Source organism: Cetorhinus maximus, chromosome 2, assembly GCF_964194155.1.
Source record: "Cetorhinus maximus chromosome 2, sCetMax3.hap1.1, whole genome shotgun sequence".
NCBI classification, from domain to species: Eukaryota; Metazoa; Chordata; class Chondrichthyes; order Lamniformes; family Cetorhinidae; genus Cetorhinus; species Cetorhinus maximus.
This window is the reverse complement of record NC_135880.1, coordinates 95,565,284-95,583,940: the sequence shown is the minus strand read 5'-3', so window position 1 is coordinate 95,583,940 and position 18,657 is coordinate 95,565,284. Positions and strand designations below refer to the sequence as shown.

Here is an 18,657-nt window from a genome sequence, read left to right as displayed (position 1 = left end):
CCGTGCCAACCACGGTCTCCAACTTCTCTCCATTTATGAAACATTGAAATTTCAGGCCTTGCAAAGAACGCAAATTAGAAATGGCCACAAAATTGTGTGTGAATTGGCTTTTAAATTGCCTCAATAAGGTTATAATTGATCAATTCAAAATGTGAACAGGCTCCCGACTTTGGGGTCACTTGCCTTCCGTAAAATGGCCAAAACGGCATGGTGGCATGAGATTCTGATTGGACATCCATGACGCTGCATTCTACAGATAGGCAGGGGTGGGCACACATCTGATCTGACATTGCTAAATTCAGCCCCATACATTTTGTTTTTTTGCTGTTGTTACCTACTCTGTCTTTCTGCCTACGGCTGAAAGGCTACCATTTGCCTATCCCCTTTTTAAAAAAAGCACAATTGTTGCCATATTGGAATTCTGTCTGCAGCTGCTTCTTGGAAGAAGCAAGAATGTAATGGATGGTGTACCAGGGTATACAGAAAGAGACACTTCTACCTACAGAAAGTGTCTGCAGAGGCTTTATTTTCCAAAAGAAGTGTTGCAAGCAGATTTGAAGACCATCTACACATGCGCAGACACAAACACTGGCACAGCTCTGTCAATGGCTATTAGCACCACAACTACCCTTAATTTATTTTGCCAAGGAGTCATTCTGGAATGTCACTGGAGACATTATAAGAAAGCAAACAGCTGTGCACAGATGTAGCAAGCAGGTCATGGATGCATTACTCTTCAGAGCTAGAAAATTCATTAGGTTCCCCATGGAAAATTTGCAGCAACATAACAGGACACTGCCACTGTACTGAGCAACATGATTCCAGAAGGTGCAAAGATTCAAAGATTGCAACCACGTGGTCAACCATGTGCCTCCTTGATCAACAGCCATATATATGATATGCGAACATGAAAGAACATCAGTCACTCAGTGTGCAGCTTGTTTGAGATCAGTAGAATTTCATCATTCAAGAGAATATTTGCTTCCCTAGGAATTGCCGTAATGCCTTTTTGTTAAGAAACTTAATTGTGTCAATACACTTTCACCCAGAACGGGTAGATGCTTGGAGATCAAAAATGACACTTGAGTACTTTCCAAATGTCCCAGTTTCACAAAGTACAAGGAAGTCCAGTCAGTAAAATTGTCATAGAACATGTTATAGGTACATCGAAGGGGGCATCAGATACCTGGATCAATCTGAGGGAATTAGGTAATGGAGTGTGGGAAAATTCAAGGAACATGGTGGAGCTTTGGTTGCATACTGCTTATGGAGGCTGCAGAGGATGAATGCTCTAATGAAAAACAAGGGTTTCAGCAGGAGGCCGGCAGGTGAAGATGATACAAAGGATATACCACTGGTTGTAAGAGGCATTTATGCCATTTGTTTTGGGAGACTTACACTTGGCTACCACATCTGCCAAGTGTATCAATAGCCCAATCTACATCTTCATCCTTCTCACCACAAGAATGTCACCATCTACAGAACCTTCTCTGTGTGCATTAATTCACAAAGCTGCAATTTATGCTCTCCCCTCAAAGCCTTTACCAAAACTTGGTGAGAACAACGTTTGCATGCATAGCAATTAAAGCACTAACTTAATTTTATTCATAATCCATTCTATATGAATTTGCCTACTCTCAGTCTTGTGCTTCCCCATGCTGCCAATGTGTGGTTTATGAACTCTTATCCTAATCTAGTAATTCTCCCAAGACAGTTCATTGAGCGACAGAAGTGGATGAGCTTGTTGCATACTTATATACGAGTTTCTTAGGATCAGACACAGATCTGCTGCAGGCTGCTTCTCCTGTGCTGCCGCATGGGCAACTTGGCTTTGCATCCCTTTGGTCACATATACAGAATTGGAGCAGAGTGGGGACAGTACCTGAATACACTGCCACCAAGTTATAATCGTATCTGGGGTCTCCATTCATGTAATGCTATTAATATTTGTACTATTGGCCAGTGATCTGCTGGAAACTAAACCTTATGATAACAATGAGATCCTTTACACCACTAAAGTACTTATCTGAAACTGTGCTCTTATTGCCCGGACTCTGCATTAGACAACTCTGTCCTATCTGGTAACTCAGGCCTCTATGGCATACATTGGGAGAAGTGCGGAATATATCACAAAAGTCTCTACTGCAAATCTGACTGGGAGTTGTCCCACATATGGTGCACATGCAGGTAGTAGACTCCTGCTATCTGTAGCAAATTATTCTACATGTTCTAGTGCCTCCACATGCACTTTATGCTCTGCAAGTATCCTGGCTTTAAAAACAGGATCCATAAGATCCAGATCCTTAGATTTTTCAGTTGAAGGGCATTTTTCCTAACCCTTCAGTCAGCCATGTCTGCCTCCTCATGGTAACAGTCACTCTTAACTCTCTGCTCAAATATGTGCATCACCCGGTGCACTCCACTGAATGACTCCCTAATTTTCCTTGGATGAATATGTTGGGGTTTGTGAGGCAGAGTGAGTGCTGGTTGCATGTTAAAGCCCTGATTGTTTCTCTTCCTTTGCTTCTTCTTTGACCACATCTAGAAGATAGAAGAAATAAGAGTTAAAATTGGTTGCTGGGGAGCAGAGTCCATGTGCGAAAGAGTGACATGAGGGTTATAAATCCAGTTTGCTGACTTTAAAATAGTGCAGGGTGTAGTAGGGTGAAAAAGGAGGAGAAATTAGAATCCTGATTTTAACTTTAGATGAAAATAGAGTATGGGGACTGAAGTGGGTGGCGGAGTGTAAGGCCCAGGAGCTTTTAACTTTAAACATCCTTTCCACATTCACCCTGTCAAGTTCCCTCAATCTTCTATGTTTCAATCAAGTCGCCTCTTACTCTTCTAAACTCCAGCAGATACAAGTATAACCTGTCCAGCCTTTTCTCATAAGATAACCCACCTATTTCAGGTATTAATCTAGTAAACCCTCTCTGGATTGCTTCAAATGCATTTAGATCTTTCCTTAAATAAGGAGACCAATACTGCACACAGTGCTCCAGATGTGGTCTTCCCAATGCCCTGTATATCTGAAGTACAACCTCCCTACTCTTGTATTCAATTCCCCTTGCCATAAATTATAACATTGTATTAGCTTTGCTAATTACTTGATGTACCTGCATACTAACTTTTTGTGATTTGTGCACTAGGACATCCAGATCCCTCTGCATCTCAGAGCTCTGTAATCTCTCAACATTTAAATATGCCTTTTTTATTCGTCCTGCCAAAATGGACAAGCTCACATTTTCTTACATTATACTCCATTTGTCAGATCTTTGCCCACTAACCTAACCTATCTGTATCCTTGTATAGCCTCCTTACGTCCTCTTCACAACTTACTTTCCTACTTACCTTTGTGTCATCAGCAAATTTAGCAACCATACCATCGGTCCCTTCACCTAAATTATTTATATAAATTGTAAAGAGTTGAGGCCCCAGCACTGATCCCACTTGTCACATCCTGCTAACCAGAAAATAGCAGTTTATGCCTAATGTTTCCTGTTAGCTAGCCAATCTTCTATCTATGCCAATATATGTTATCCCCTACAACATGAGCTTTCATTTTCTGCAATAATTTTTGATGAGGCACCTTATCAAATGCCTTCTGAAAATCTAAGCACAGTACATCCACTCTTTGTCCACAGCACCTGTTACTTCTTCGAGGAACTCCAATGAATTGATTAAACATGATTTCCCTTTCACAAAGCCGTGTTGGCTCTGCCCGATTACCTTGAATTTATCTAAGTGCCCTGTTATAAATGTCTTTAATGATAGCTTCTAACATTTTCCCAATGACAGATGTTAAGATGGGAGAGCCCATCTGTGATAGGTTGCAAGACATGAGAAATTCAATAACAAAAGGGATGATGTTGAAAAGCAGAAGGATATGTATATGAAACAAGTAAAGAAACAGGAGATGGGAGAGCCCATCTCCCATGCTTTTTGAATAAAGGAGTTACTTTTGCTATTTTAAATTCTAATGGAACCTTCCCTAAATCTAGTAAATTTTGGAAAATTAAACCCAAAGCATCAACTATCTCACTAGCCACTTCTTTTAAGACCAGAGGATGCAATCCATCAGGACCCAGGAACTTTGAAAATTGTTGGAACTGTGGGTTGACACTCACTTTGTTAACTTTTATAAAAAAATCTATAGAACCTTTTACCATTTGTCTTTATATTTCTAGCTAGCTTTCTCTCGTACACTAAATTTTCCCTCCTTATTAATCTTTTAGTCATTCTTTGCTTTTTTATATTCTGTCCAATTTTCTGACCTGCCACTCATCTTTGCATAATTATATGCTTTTTCTTTAAGTTTGATACTATCTTTAACTTTTTTAAGTGAACTACGGATGGTGGATCCTCCCCTTGAAATGTTTCTTTGTTGGAATGTATCTATTGTGCGTATTCTAAAATATCTCCTTAAATGTCTGCCACTGGATCTCTATTAGCCTATCCCTTAACCTAAAATTACCAGTTCACTTTAGCTAGCTGTGCTTTCATGCCCTCATAATTGCTCTTATTCAAGTTTAAAATACTAGTGTCAGACCCAGTCTTACCTCCCTCAAATTGAATGTAAAATTCAATCATATTATGATCACTACTATCTAGGGGTGGCTTCACTAGGAGGTCATTAATTAATCCTATCTTATTGCACAACTCCAGGTCCAGTGTAGCCTGCTCCCTCGTTGGCTCCAGAATGTGCTAATCTAAGAAATTATCCCGAAAACATTCTATAAATTCATGCTACCTTTGCCCATCTGCTTGTTCCAGTCTATAAGTAGATTAAAGTCCCCATGATAATCACCATACCTTTCCGACAAGCTCCCACTATTTCTTCTTTGATACCTCATCCTACTGTGTGATTACTGTTAGGGGGCATGTACACCACTCCCACAAGTGACCTCTTGCCTTTATCATTCCTCATCTCTTCCCAAACTGCTAATATATTCTGGTTTCCTCCACTTAGGCCATCCCTTTCTATTGTGTTAATGTTGTCTTCAATTAACAGGGCTACCCCTCCACCTTTTCCTAACTTCCTATCCTTCGTAGAAGTAACATACCCTTCAATGTTCAGGTCCCAATCTATGTTACCCTGTAGCCATGTCTCTGTAATGACTATTTTTTAAAAATATATCTTATTCTCCCTCTCTTGTAGTAGATGGCAATTTGTCCTGTAGCTACTGTCTCTAGGACCAGAATATTGCTGTCAGTGTGTGGGGGCGGGCTCGACATGCTGACGTGCAAAATGACGCGGGATGACATTGACCATGCATCTCGACATCATTGCGTGTCATTTAGATATTTCGATCGGCGGGCATACACTGGAGGCGGCTGCGTGCCCGCTGAACTGTCAAAGGCCTATTAAGGCCATTAGGAAACTAATTGAGCTAATTAACAGCACTGCCTGTCCAACCTTAAGGTTGGCGGGCAGACAAAGAACCCTAGTGGCCTTCGCATTTTTCAGGAAACCTCACCCACGAGTGGGATGAGGTTTTCTGAAAGTTTAATAAAATAATTAAATAAAATTTGCGAGATGCACAAATGTGTCCTAGTTCATGTGACAGTGTCACATGAGGGGACATGTTTAAACAATTTTTCCGATCATTTATTAAAAAGTTGTTCTATCAACTTAATCTCCGAGGCAGCAGGAGATTCCTGCGCTCTTTCGTGATACGCGAAAGAGCGCAGGCCCCAACTCTCCCTCCTCCGCCTACCTGCACAGGTAGCGCTGAGCACTACCAGCATTGCGTCACACCAATTAAGGCCCCCCACGTTAAATGGCGGCACGCAGCCAATCGCGGGTGGCGATTGGCTCCGTGCCCACTCCTGCCCAGGCAAGTTTCTGGCCTAGTTATAAATCGTACTTATTTAGCTCTATTTGCACTATTAGTTCATTTGTTTTGTTTCGAATGCTACGTGCATTCAGATACAGAGCCTTAAGTTTTGTCCTTTTATTATTTTTGTAACTTCTAGCCTCATCTATTGGTTTACTCTTAGGACGAGATTTTCCACACTCACCCGCCGCCGGTCTTGCCACAAGTCAATGGATTTCTGCCTGGGGCGCCGCCTCGCCTACAGCAGGTCCCACCGACGACAGGGCCAGAAAATCCCGGCCTTAGACTTGTACTCTGTGTCCTTTCCCGTCATGGTCTGTTTATCATTTCCCAAATTAATACCTTCCACTTTTACTTTGTCACGACTCTTTAATTTACCCACATCTTCCCACATTTGATCTCTTGCCCCCCTAAATTACATCACCTTGTAACATGCAACCTTTAATGGAAGAGATTGATGATGATGGGTGCAAGCACCAATAAATTAGATTCCATGTGAGATTTTTAGTGGGTGAACGAATGCGAAGATGTAGGATTTTTTTCAATTGAAGGTTAAAGATGTAAAAAAAAAAGTGGCCTGGGTGTTGATCATAAGCAATTTAAGCATTTTAACAGAGCACAAGGGAGTGTTGAAGTGCTGTTTAGAATGCTATCTTCGAAGGTCTGACTGGCTTATCTTGCCTTGCTTGACCCTGTAAAGACATTAATCTTGTTCCAGCACTGAGTTGCAATGCATGGGGTGGCTGAGTTGGCACTGACTACATCGCTTGCCACTGCTCCTTGAGCCATTATTGCTCCATACAAAACAATGCCTCCTTCCTCTGCCTGACTTTATGCCAAAAAAATTGTAAGCCTTCATCTGTGAGACTTGGCTTGGGGCCCTCCTCCAAACCTTGCAGACCTCACAGATATTCTTCAAGTGAGCAAACGTTATTCTGCATCAGAAATGATTTTCTGTGCTTATGGCTCATTTAAGCAGCTTCATATTTTCAAATCCTGCAAAAACATGTGAGCTCTCTCACCCGCAAAGTGCAAACTCCCAATGGCTGTAGTTCTTAAAGCTGGAAGCTCACAGATATTACATTAATTAGGCTGACCCCAGAAACTACAGCATGCACATCAGCCTACTTATTGTGGGTGTGTGCAAATTGAGACATTTATTTTCAGTACAAAAAAAAAACTAGGCTTCTATTTACCCATGTACTCAGTTAATAATCTAGAGCCATAACCTCCGTGGATCGTCACTCAGTCCCTATTTGCTGACACTGAAATGCAGCCACACCTTTCTTGTCCAACCTTCTGACTCGGGCTGGGTGACAATGGTGCAATGTAGCAGGTTCCTGAAGCCTTCAGTCGAGTCCAATAGAGTCAGTTGAAAGGAAGACATGTCCCCTTTTAAATGGCACTAAATGTACCTGCTGTACAGCAGCTAAAGGTCCCAGTCACTTTGTGAAACCAGGGAGAAGCTATGTGTATAAGGTAAGTGGGTAGGATGTTGGAAAAATAAGAATTTTGGGTTGTGTATTGACATTCACTACAGATTGGATTGAGACTGGCCAAACTCATTTTGGTTCGGAGTATTGCAACTTGAAGTACATGGAAAAGAAAGGTTCGACTTAAATGAATCCAGGATCCTGAATTCAAATGCATTATTCTGTTTCACTTTGCTACAAAGCTGTCAATTTTTCCCAGCCATTTTTATTTGATGTTTATGTCTGATACCAGGAGCCGGATTTTCACTACTGAGATGGGTAGCTTATTCAGGAAATTTTCCAACTTGGCAGACATGCCTTGGTTTGAGGGCCCCCTTTAGGCCCAACTTTCACTCCAGGATGGCAGGGGAGGGATGGAGTCAGGCCCACTGACCCCAGAGGCAGGTCTTTGATGGCCATGAAGGCTGGCGAGTGCTGAGGCAAGCTGGTTAGAAGTCTCACCTCTGTTTCCTGGGATTTCACTCCTCAAACCCCCTTCATCCATCCTCCATGGCCCCTCTATGCCAAGTCATGCCCCCATATCCACTCACCCCATATCTACCACTGGAAGACCTCTGGAGTTATGTGGAGAGGAAAAAAAAACTTGTAACAATCTAATATAGTTCTCACTCGTATACTCTTGATAGTGAAAAAAACTCCCATTCATGAAGCCCATTCATATCTTTTATATCTCAAGTGTTTAATCTCTTAAAAAAGCAAACAGACATCTATTCCGACCCACATCAAAGACATCTAATCCTTTAATAGCCACTGTCAATCTGTCCATCAAACTGTGAACTCAGAACCCCCCGTTAAGATAATTGTAGCTTTTGAAACTCAGTCAAGCATTCACAATGACATAGTAATTGCCCTTGAAAAACAAAGGATTATGTTGAAACTTCATGACCAGATGGTAATTTTTTTCTAACCTACACCAGATGGGCTGTCAATCAAAGCAGATTTTATTTTAAACTCACTGACAGCTGCAGCCTGTTTTATTTTTAAATTCAAAGGGCAGGAGATTTAAAAACTTCAGCTCATGACACTTAAAACAGATCTTATCCAAATTTCAAAAGCATTTATGGCTACTCCATCAATTTTTGACTCCTGCACTACAATTAAGGCCCACGGATCAGCAAAAATGGGGTCTGTTTAAACTAGTATAAAGTTCAAATTGCCCTTCTGAGTTCAGATTTCCTTCCTGTGTGTTTCATACCCCGCCCCTTTCACCTTGCCAGCAAAAATTAGCAAAAACCAGAACTAACAGTTTGACTTCTGCATCTAGTCCCGCCCGTTCGTTTTAAAGGTCCGTGAAGTCTTCCCAACTCAGCGAAAATCCGGCCTGGAGATTTAATGTCGGTTGTACAACTTATTTTAGTTTGCGTCAATCATAGCTCATTTAATAGCACTCCAGTCTTTGTGTCAGAAGGCTGTTGGTTCAAGTCCCACTCTAGGGCTCAAGCACAAAAATCTAGGTTGGCCCTCCAGTGCGGTACTGAAGGAGCCCTGCCCATTAGAAGTACTGTTTATCAGATGATGCATTAAATCTGGTCATTTTCACATTGTTGTTTGGGAGCTTGTTGTGTGCTTACTGGCTGTCATGTATCCTGTATTACAGCAGTGACGACACTTCAAACATACTTCATTGGCTGTAAAAAGCCTTGGGATGAACTGATGTCATAAAAGCACTATATAAATGAAAGTGTTTTTCCTCAATATTTTCCTTTGGGAATATAGTGTCATTAAATTATGAGTTGTGGATTTCATGCATTCTCCAGCTTTGAAAACATAAATGGTTCATGTTTTTTCAAAAATGCACTAACATCCTACTTAATTCCTTATTTTCTTTTACACATTTAAAACTCCCATTCTCTATTTTCTCCGTTTATCTTAAAATGGCTAGAACAAATTCATAGATTAATCTCTCGTTACACTTCTCATGTGAAGGTCCAGGAATCCAGCCTACTAAAGAAGCAGCATTTCATTGAAAACCCTAGGTGTGCTACATTTTGAATCAATCCAACATCATACAATTCCATAATGACATAATATTTTTGTTCTGGTGAGCAGCCATGTCCTGTGAACTCCTTTTATAAACACTGATTTTCTCTCTTTTTCTGCTTCAGGGAAGCAAAGGGTCACTTCCCTGACAGTTCTGCTACAGCAGAAAAAAAGTAGCACAATTAACAGCACATGGTATTTTGTTCCAAGTTACTGTATGTGCAGAGAATACAAATCTTTGCTTTAATGTGATTTTTTGACCTCCTGGAGGTTTGTTTGCAGTCAAATACATCCTGATCTGAAAATTCTAAAAAAACCTCAAATCCCAAGAATACAATCAAATTGAAACAAATAATTCATTCACAGATAAGTAGCAAATTTTCAGAGAAACTTAAAATTTGACAGATATTTCTTCTTTTGCAGGTCTATCATATGCCACACAGGATAACAGTTTAGCCACACAGAGTAAAGCATCTCAAAGTCTATTATAGTGAACTTCTAGAAGTCATCTACAGCAGTTCTAGTGCTCAATGTAATTATTTATGTCAAGCTGCTGAAAAAGTCTGTGGTACTGACAGTGGCATCTGCTGCTTCCTCATGGACCTGTTAATGTTAGCTAGTTACTGGTTTTGTATGCAGAAAGCAGACATTTGTATTACACAGATATTAGATTTACAAATAATAATCAACTCTACGCACCTTCCAAACCCATTTTTTTGAAGATATGGCAGGTGAAATTCTACATCAGAATATTTTTATTGGAAGCAGAGGTTGCATGTTTCTAAAATCAGTTTCTGATAACATCAGCCTGAATCCTATCTTGCCAAGTCGTGCTCGTTCAATATCCCTGTCCTCCCCAACCTACATTAACTGCTCGCTTTCCAAAGCCCCAAATTTAAAATGTGCATCCTTGGCTTTGAATTCACAACCTTGTCTCTCCCAACCTCTGTAACCCCCCCTCCAGCTATACAATTCACCCTCAAATATAATTCATCTCCAAATCCTTTCATTCTTCTCATGCCAACGTCTTGAGTATCACCTCTCACTCCACATCACTATTGGATACTGTGCCTTCAGCCCTAAGTTCCACTCTGTGGCATTTCCTGCCTAAAGTCTTCTGCCTCTGTACCACTTTCCTTCCTTCAGGCTGTCCTTAAAATCCAACTCTCCCTATTAGGCTCACATTCAATTTTTCCCTCAAGCCTCTATGAAGCAATGAGATTTTTTCCCCCCTAATATTAAAGGGTCCATAAAAATGCATGTTCTTATTTAAAGGAGGCTACAGGCTTGCTAGCCACATGTTCAGCTAAGAGATGAATTCTGCATCAAGTCTAGCAGCAACACTGCAATACTCAGGTGGGTGATTTTATGGGACCTGCAAAAGCGGGAAGTGCGTGAACTGGGTGACTTTAATTAGACAGGAGCTGAAATTTCACTTTCCCGACAACAGGGATTTTACCCTGTAAATTTGAGGGATTGTGCCCACCTCCCAGTTTGCTTCTGGGTGGGGTTCTGGGTGAGATTCTAGCCATAGTGCCTGAAGAAATGGGATCTACTCAATTGAATTTTGGGCCTAGTCATGTAAAATAAAGCAATATAGTGGATCAATACTTGCATTTACGCATGCCCTGAAGTTTTTACTTCATGCAACTGTTGGTCATCTGTCCTCTAAAATAGAGATCATCAGTTTAGGTGTAGAAATCACTGCAATAGATGTTTCCAGTCTGCCCAATTTCTCTTTCACCATGAAAATGGTTTCTGTGACTCTCAGCTTGAAGTTTGGCCCTAGTGACACTAGATTCTAGCGATCAGGCCTTTAGTTTTAGCCTCAAGTCTCTGGACTGGATTTTAACTTCCCTGCACTGCTGGGAGTGGGTATGCTCAGTAAAGACGCAACTAGAAATTGTTAACAAAAACAAAAATACCTGGAAAAACTCAGCAGGCCTGGCAGCATCGGTGGAGAAGAGCACAGTTGACGTTTCGAGTCCGCATGACTCTTCAACAGAACTAATTAAAAATAGAGAAGGGGTGAAATATAAGCTAGTTTAAGGGGTGGGGGGGGGGGGGTGTGTTGGGACAAGAAGAGCTAGGTAGAGGGCCAGTGATAGGTGGAGATAACCAAAATATGTCACAGACAAAAGGACAGAGGTGTTGAAGGTGGTGATATTATCAAAAGGAATGTGCTAATTAAGGGTAGAAAGCAGGACAAGCAAGGTACAGATAGCCCTAGTGGGGGTGGGGTGGGGGGAAGGAATCGAAAAAGGCTGAAAGGTAGAGATAAACCAATGGATGGAAATACATTTAAAAATAATGGAAATAGGTGGGAAAAAAAAAATCTATATAAATTATTGGAAAAAGCAAAAAGGAGGGGGAAAATCAGAAAGGGGGTGGGGCTAGAGGAGAGAGTTCATGATCTAAAGTTGTTGAACTCAATATTCAGTCCGGAAGGCTGTAAAGTGCCTAGTCGGAAGATGAGGTGCTGTTCCTCCAGTTTGTGTTGAGCTTCACTGGAACAATGCGGCAAGCCAAGGACGGACATGTGGGCATGAGAACAGGGTGGAGTGTTGAAATGCAAGCGACAGGAAGGTCTGGGTAATGCTTGCGGACAGACCGAAGGTGTTCTGCAAAGCGGTCACCCAGTCTGCGTTTGGTCTCTCCAAAGTAGAGGAAACCGCATTGGGAGCAACGAATGCAGTAGACTAAGTTGAGGGAAGTGCAAGTGAAATGCTGCTTCACTTGAAATGAGTGTTTGGGCCCTTGGACGGTGAGGAGTGGGGAAGTGAAGGGGCAGGTGTTGCATCTTCTGCGGTTGCATGGGAAGGTGCCGTGGGAGGGGAATGAACTCTCTCCTCTATCCCCACCCCATTTCCGATTTTCCCCCTCCCTCCTTTTTGTTTTTTCCAATAATTTATATAGATTTTTCTTTTCCCACCTATTTCCATTATTTTTAAATGTATTTCCATCCATTGGTTTATCTCTACCTTTTAGCCTTTTTCGATTCCTTCCCCCCACCCCACCCCCACTAGGGCTATCTGTACCTTGCTTGTCCTGCTTTCTATCCTTAATTAGCACATTCCTTTAGATAATATCACCACCTTCAACACCTCTTTGCCCTTTTGTTTGTGACATCTTTTGGTTATCTCCACCTATCAGTGGCCCTCTACCTAGCTCTTCTTGTCCCAACCCCCCCACCACCCCCCCCCCCACCAACCCTCTTAAACCAGCTTATATTTCACCCCTTCTCTATTTTTAATTAGTTCTGTTGAAGAGTCATGCAGACTCGAAACGTCAACTGTGCTCTTCTCCACCGATGCTGCCAGACCTGCTGAGTTTTTCCAGGTATTTTTGTTTTTATTTTTGTTTTGGATTTCCAGCATCCGCAGTTCTTTGCTTTTACAACTAGAAATTGTTGTTCCCTTGCATGCTGTGAAATTTTAACTCCACTGTGCATGTGTGATATCAACGAACAGTTTCCTGTCTGAAAGCCAAGCTGATTGACAGACTTGGCTTCCAGTTAGGCAGAGAGAATTTCAGTGAAGGTTGCAGAGCAAGGTACATCTGTGCCCCAGGGGTCAAGGGTGGTATGATAGATAGGGACATAGTCACATCCAGGGTCCAGTGTGGGGGGTGGGGGGGGGTATATTGGGGGGCTCAGAGGGGAATTCAGACGTAAGACTGGAGGCCTTAGGTGGAAATTGGAAAGATAATGGGAATTTTCCTGGCAGGTATGCTGGATTCAGCAGGTAAGTGAATTCCATGGTTTTTGCCAGGAGTCCCTGCCAACCAACATTAAAATTTCAAATGGAGAAGAATAAGGCTTTCAGCCTCACTACAGGAGCCAACTTGTCTCCTCAGAATGGGTTGGTCGCCAGTGCAATGTCCTGCCACCATTATAAGCAAAAGTGGGCATAAGTCAAGATCCAGGTTTTTAACACTTCAACCTCCCACACAACTCAAAATTCCTCCACCAACCCATTCTGGGAGGTGGGAACTCCCTTTCGTGTCTGTATCAGCTCAATCACCTTTCAAACCACCTGGGTCACCTGGTTCTAGCTCTTCCATATTCTATATGTGTTTCTGTCTCGGGTCTAATTTAGCTGTGGAGATGTAGGTGCCTTTATTTTTAGATTGAGGATGGTTGTGCAGGACTTTTAGACGGTGGTTTGTGATTCAGCTGGACTCTGGAAATTGAACAATCTAGTCTGTTTGTTGGAGATAACAAAAGGTTAGGTAGAGGTAGAGAATATTATGCCTCGAGTGGGTCAGCATTCAAATTATAGAGTACAATTTTGGCTAATGAGGAAAAGTATTAAATAACAAAAAAGTAGTTACTTACGAAGCAAGATGCACCCATTTTAGCTCACTCCAAACAAACAATTTCAGAGCAGCTTCTTTGGGTAGTGATCCACCACTTGTAGCCCTGCATGCCAGATGATTAAAAAAGCTATATTTTGTTTTGTCTCTTGGCCTCTTTTCACCCCAGGTACATGTGTCATGGACCTCACAGGTAATCTTCCCAAGCTTACTTTCTTGTTCCGCGTATGCAGTACTACCAAATGTTGCAACCCTTCAGACCAGAACCTTTTGCAAAGCTCAACACATGACTGAGCAAGTGAAACAATGATGTCTGCTTGAATTTCCCATCCTGGCTGCATGTTTCACATAGCACATGTGCAGTGGTGAAAACTTCTTATAAGGGGTGTATTTCCTGCTTCTTGAGATCTTAAACTGTGATATTAACTGCTTTCCTGTGTCCTGTTCATTCTAAATGAGCAACATGAGGTTTCTGAAAGAAATTTCAGCATTTGATTATCAATTCGATTTTACATCAGGCTGGTATATTGGAAAGTTCTATTTCTGGCAAATTTGAACCCATCTGTTGTCCAGGGAGCTCAAGAAACTTCCTGAAATTTCTATTTGATATTTTTGGGGTAAATTCCCTTTTAGCTTTGCTTCACACATAAATAGGGTTTCTGCTAATGTTATGGTGGTGGAATTAGTGAAATTCTGAACCCGTTGACTCATACTGTATTTGCTACTTATTATAAACAGGAATGAAGGGAGTGATGAGACTGCCATAAAGGAAGAATTTTAATATAAAATCAGCCTCTCTTGGTCACTTTTGTTATATTACCTGAAAATGGTTGAAATAGGTTTATTGAACACGCCACACAGAAATCAGGGAACAAGTCACCTGCATGCTCTCGAGAGGGATATCTAAAAAAGGAAATTCTAAAACAGTAGCTAGTTTTTCTTTGGATGTCATGTAAGTTTAAGATCCACTTCAGAATTTTAGGTCATATGTGAATTGACACTCCAATGTAGCAATGACAGAATCTCTGTCAATGCAACATTCTATCTGTGAGATGAATCGATAAGCTCGGGTCTCTCTTTCCTGACCTGGTAGTTCAGGTATATGTTAAAGATCCAGGCTTGAATTTTTTTCTGAATTACCACTCCTTTTGGCATGCAAACAAAGTGAAATGAATTGGGAAAGGCCTTAAATCCAATACAAAATACTGCACCTATATTCTGCTCACCCAAAAATGTCATTTCCCTTGAAGCTCTGCTAGAAATCTGCTCTACCATATTTAAATATAGTCAAAGGGTGTAGCTATTCCCTCCACATGATTCCACTGCACATTATTAGCACCATATCAGTGACAATAAACAGCTGCAAGGAAGGTGGCTACCACACTGAGGAGGCCATTTTGTGTGCTGTTACTGAAGGTTCCAATTCATTGCTGATATGGTAATAGCTTTGTCACCAGCAATTGAAATTGTGAAAGTTGCTGTAGTCCTGGAGGACCATAGGATCTCATTAGAGAGAGACGACTGGTGGTGAGTTTAACCTGGGGGTCACCACACCTCAGGCAAGGGGAGAGGTTGAGAAGGCAGGGCTTTCATTGATGACCTCAGTTGGTATGGGAATTGAACCAGTGGTGTTGTCGCCACTCTGCATCACAAACCAGCCATCCAGTCAGCTGAGCTAACTGACGCCCCCCCCCCCACCAACTTGCTCATGGACTTTCAGTTTGGGTTCTGCCAGGGCCACTCAGCTCCCACCCTCATTACAGTCTCGGTCCAAACATGGGCAAAAGAGCTGAACTCCAGAAGTGAAATGAGTGACAGCCCTTGACATCCAGGCAGCACTTGACCGGGTGTGGCATCAAGGAGCCCTAGCAAAACTGGAATCATTTGGAATTGGGTGATAGCTCTCCACTGGTTAGAGTCATACCTAGCATAAAGGAAGATGGTTGTGGTTGTTGTAGGTCAATCACCTCAGTCCCAGGACATCGTTGCAGGAGCTCCTTGGGGGTAGTGTCCAAGACCCAATCATCATCAGCTACTTCATCAATGACCTTCCGTCCAGCATAAGGTCAGAAGTGGTGATGTTTGCACCATGTTCAGTACCATTCATGACTCCTCAGATACTGAACAGTCAGTATCCATTTACAACAAGACCTGGACAATTTTTAGGCTTGGGCTGACAAGTAACATTTGCGCCACACAAGTGCCAGGCAATGACCATCTACAACTGGAGAGAATCTAACCATCACCCCTTGACATTCAATGGCATTACTATCACTGAATCCCCCACTAACAACATCCTGGGGATTACCATTGACCAAAAACTGAATTGAACCAGCCATAAATACTGTGGCTACAAAAGGAGGTCAGAGGCTGGGAATTCTGTGTCGAGTAACTCACGTCCTGACTCCCCAAATTCTGTCCACCATTTACAAAGGCACACGTCAGGAGTGAGATTTATTTTCCCCTTGCTCTTTTCATGCGATGTGTCACTGACAAGGCCAGCATTTGTTGTCCATCCCCAATTGCCCTTGAATTGGAGTGGCTTACTAGGCCATTTCAGAGGGCAGTTAAGAGTCAACCACATTGCTGTGAAGTCACATGTAGGCCAGACTGGACACGGACAGCAGATTTCCTTCCCGAAAGGACATCTGTGAAACATAAGGGCTTTTACAATAATCGATTTGATTTATTTTCAAGATCACCATTACTGAGACTGCTAGAGTTTATTAATTGAATTTAAATTCCACCAGCTGCCATGGTAGGATTTGAACACATGACCCCAGAAAAATAGCACAAAATATAAAAACTGATAGCAAAAGCTTCTACAAGTATATAAAAGAGTAGCTAAAGTGAATAAAAGCAAAACACTGCGGATGCTGGAAATCCAAAACAAAAACAAAAATACCTGGAAAAACTCAGCAGGTCTGGCAGCATCTGCGGAGAGGAACACAGTTAACGTTTCGAGTCTGAATGACTCTTCAACAGAACTAAGTAAAAATAGAAGAGGTGAAATATTTCACCTCTCTTCTATTTTTACTTAGTTCTGTTGAAGAGTCATATGGACTCAAATCGTTAACTGTGTTCCTCTCCGTAGATGCTGCCAGACCTGCTGAGTTTTTCCAGGTATTTTTGTTTTTGTTTTAGCTAAAGTGAATGTTGGTTCCTTGGAGAATGAGACTGGGGAGTTAATAGTGGGGAACACAGAAATGGCAGAGACGCTTAATCAATATTTTGCCTCAGTTTTCATGGTGTAGGACACTAGTACCACCCCAATAGTAACAGGTAGTGCAGAGGGTATAGAGAAGGAGGAACTTAGAACAATCACCATCACTAGAGAAAAAGTACTGAGCAAACTATTGGGATTAAAGGGTGGCAAGTCCCCAGGACCTGATGGCCTACACCCCAGGGTCTTAAAGGAAGTAGCAGCGGAGATAGTAGATGCATTGGTAATAATATTCCAAAATTCTCTGGATTCTGGAAAGGTTCCAGTCGATTGGAAAAATGCTTATTCAGAAAGGGGGAGGTGTGGGGGAGGCAGAAAGTAGGAAACTATAGACCAGTTAGTTTAACATCTGTCGTTGGGAAATTGTTGGAATCCATTATTGAGGAAGTAGTAATGGGGCATTTGTAAAGTCAAAATGCAATCCATCAGAGTCAGCATGGTTTTATGAAGAGTAAATCGTGTTTGACAAATTTTCTTGAGTTCTTTGAAGATGTGACAAGCAAAGCTGATAATAGGGATCCTGTAGATGTAGTACATCTGGACTTCCAGAAGGCTTTTGATAAGGTGCCGCACAAAAGATTAATACACAAGATAAGATCACATGGAGTTAGGGGTAATATATTAGCTTGGATAGAGGATTGGCTAACCAACAGAAAGCAGAGAGTCAGGATAAATGGGTCTTTTTCTGGATGGCAAGCTGTAACTAGTGGGGTGCCACAGTGTTCAGTCCTTGGGCCTCAACCATTTACAATCTATATTAATGACTTGTTTTCAGATATAGAAGGTACTATAGCTAAATTTGCAGACGACACCAAAATAGGTAAGTTTCAATGAAGAAATAAGAAATTACAAATGGATATGGACAGGTTAGGTGAATGGGCCAAAATTTGGCAGATGGAGTTTAACGTGGATAAGTGTGAGGTTATCCATTTTGGTCGGAAGAATAAAAAGTCGACTTATTATTTAAATGGAGAGAAACTTCAGAATGCTTCAGTGCAGAAGGATCTGGTTGTCCTCGTGCATGAATCCCTGAAGGCTAGTATGCAGGTATAGCAGGTAATAAGGAAGGCAAATGGAATTTTGGCATTTATTGCTAAAGGAATAAAGTGTTGTTGCAACTGTACAAGGCATTGGTGAGACCGCACCTGGAGTATTGTGCACAGTTTTGGTCCCCTTACTTGAGGAAGGATGTATTTACATTGGAGGCGTTACAGAGGAGGTTTACTAGGTTGATTCCAGAGATGCGGGCCTTGTCTTATGAGGAGATTGAGCAGTTTAGGCCTACACTCACTAGAGTCTAGAAGGATGAGAGGAGATCTAATTGAGGTATAAGATGCTAAAGGGGATAGACAAAGTTGACATGGAGTGGATGTTTCCCCTTGTGGGGCATTCTGGAACAAGAGGCCATAGTTTTAGGCTAAGGGGTGGTATATTTAAATCAGAGATGAGGAGGAATTACTTTTCTCAAAGGGTCATGAATCTGTGGAATTCACTACCTCAGTGCAGTGGATGCCGGGACGCTGAATAAATTTAAGGAGGAGATAGATAGATTTTTAATTAATTGAAAGGTTATGAGGAGAGGGCAGGAAATTGGAGTTGAGGCCAAAATGAGATCAGCCATGATCATATTGAATGGTGGGGCAGGCTCGAGGGGCTGGATTGCCTACTCCTGCTCCTAGTTCTTACGTTCTTATTAGCCTGGGCCTCTGGCTTACTTGTCCAGCGACTTCAACCACACCATCTCCAGAGATGAGCAATGAGGTAAATACCTTTAAAAATGTATTGAATAACCTAAATAAAAAGGAGTATT

General features: G+C 41.8%; 1 protein-coding gene across 2 annotated transcripts in view; it reads right to left on the bottom strand.

Annotated features, from left to right (window-relative positions):
* The window catches only part of rorb (RAR-related orphan receptor B), a 259,117-nt gene that overhangs the window by 205,779 nt on the left and 34,681 nt on the right, over positions 1 to 18,657 (bottom strand). Inside the window, exon 1 of one of the 2 annotated variants that reach the window (XM_078567190.1) lies at positions 13,647 to 13,783. The exons of the other annotated variant lie outside the window; for it this stretch is intronic. The gene's annotated coding sequence lies outside the window, so the exon portion shown is untranslated. Of the gene's footprint in view, positions 1 to 13,646; positions 13,784 to 18,657 lie in introns of those variants that run through there. 2 annotated transcript variants of the gene reach the window in all.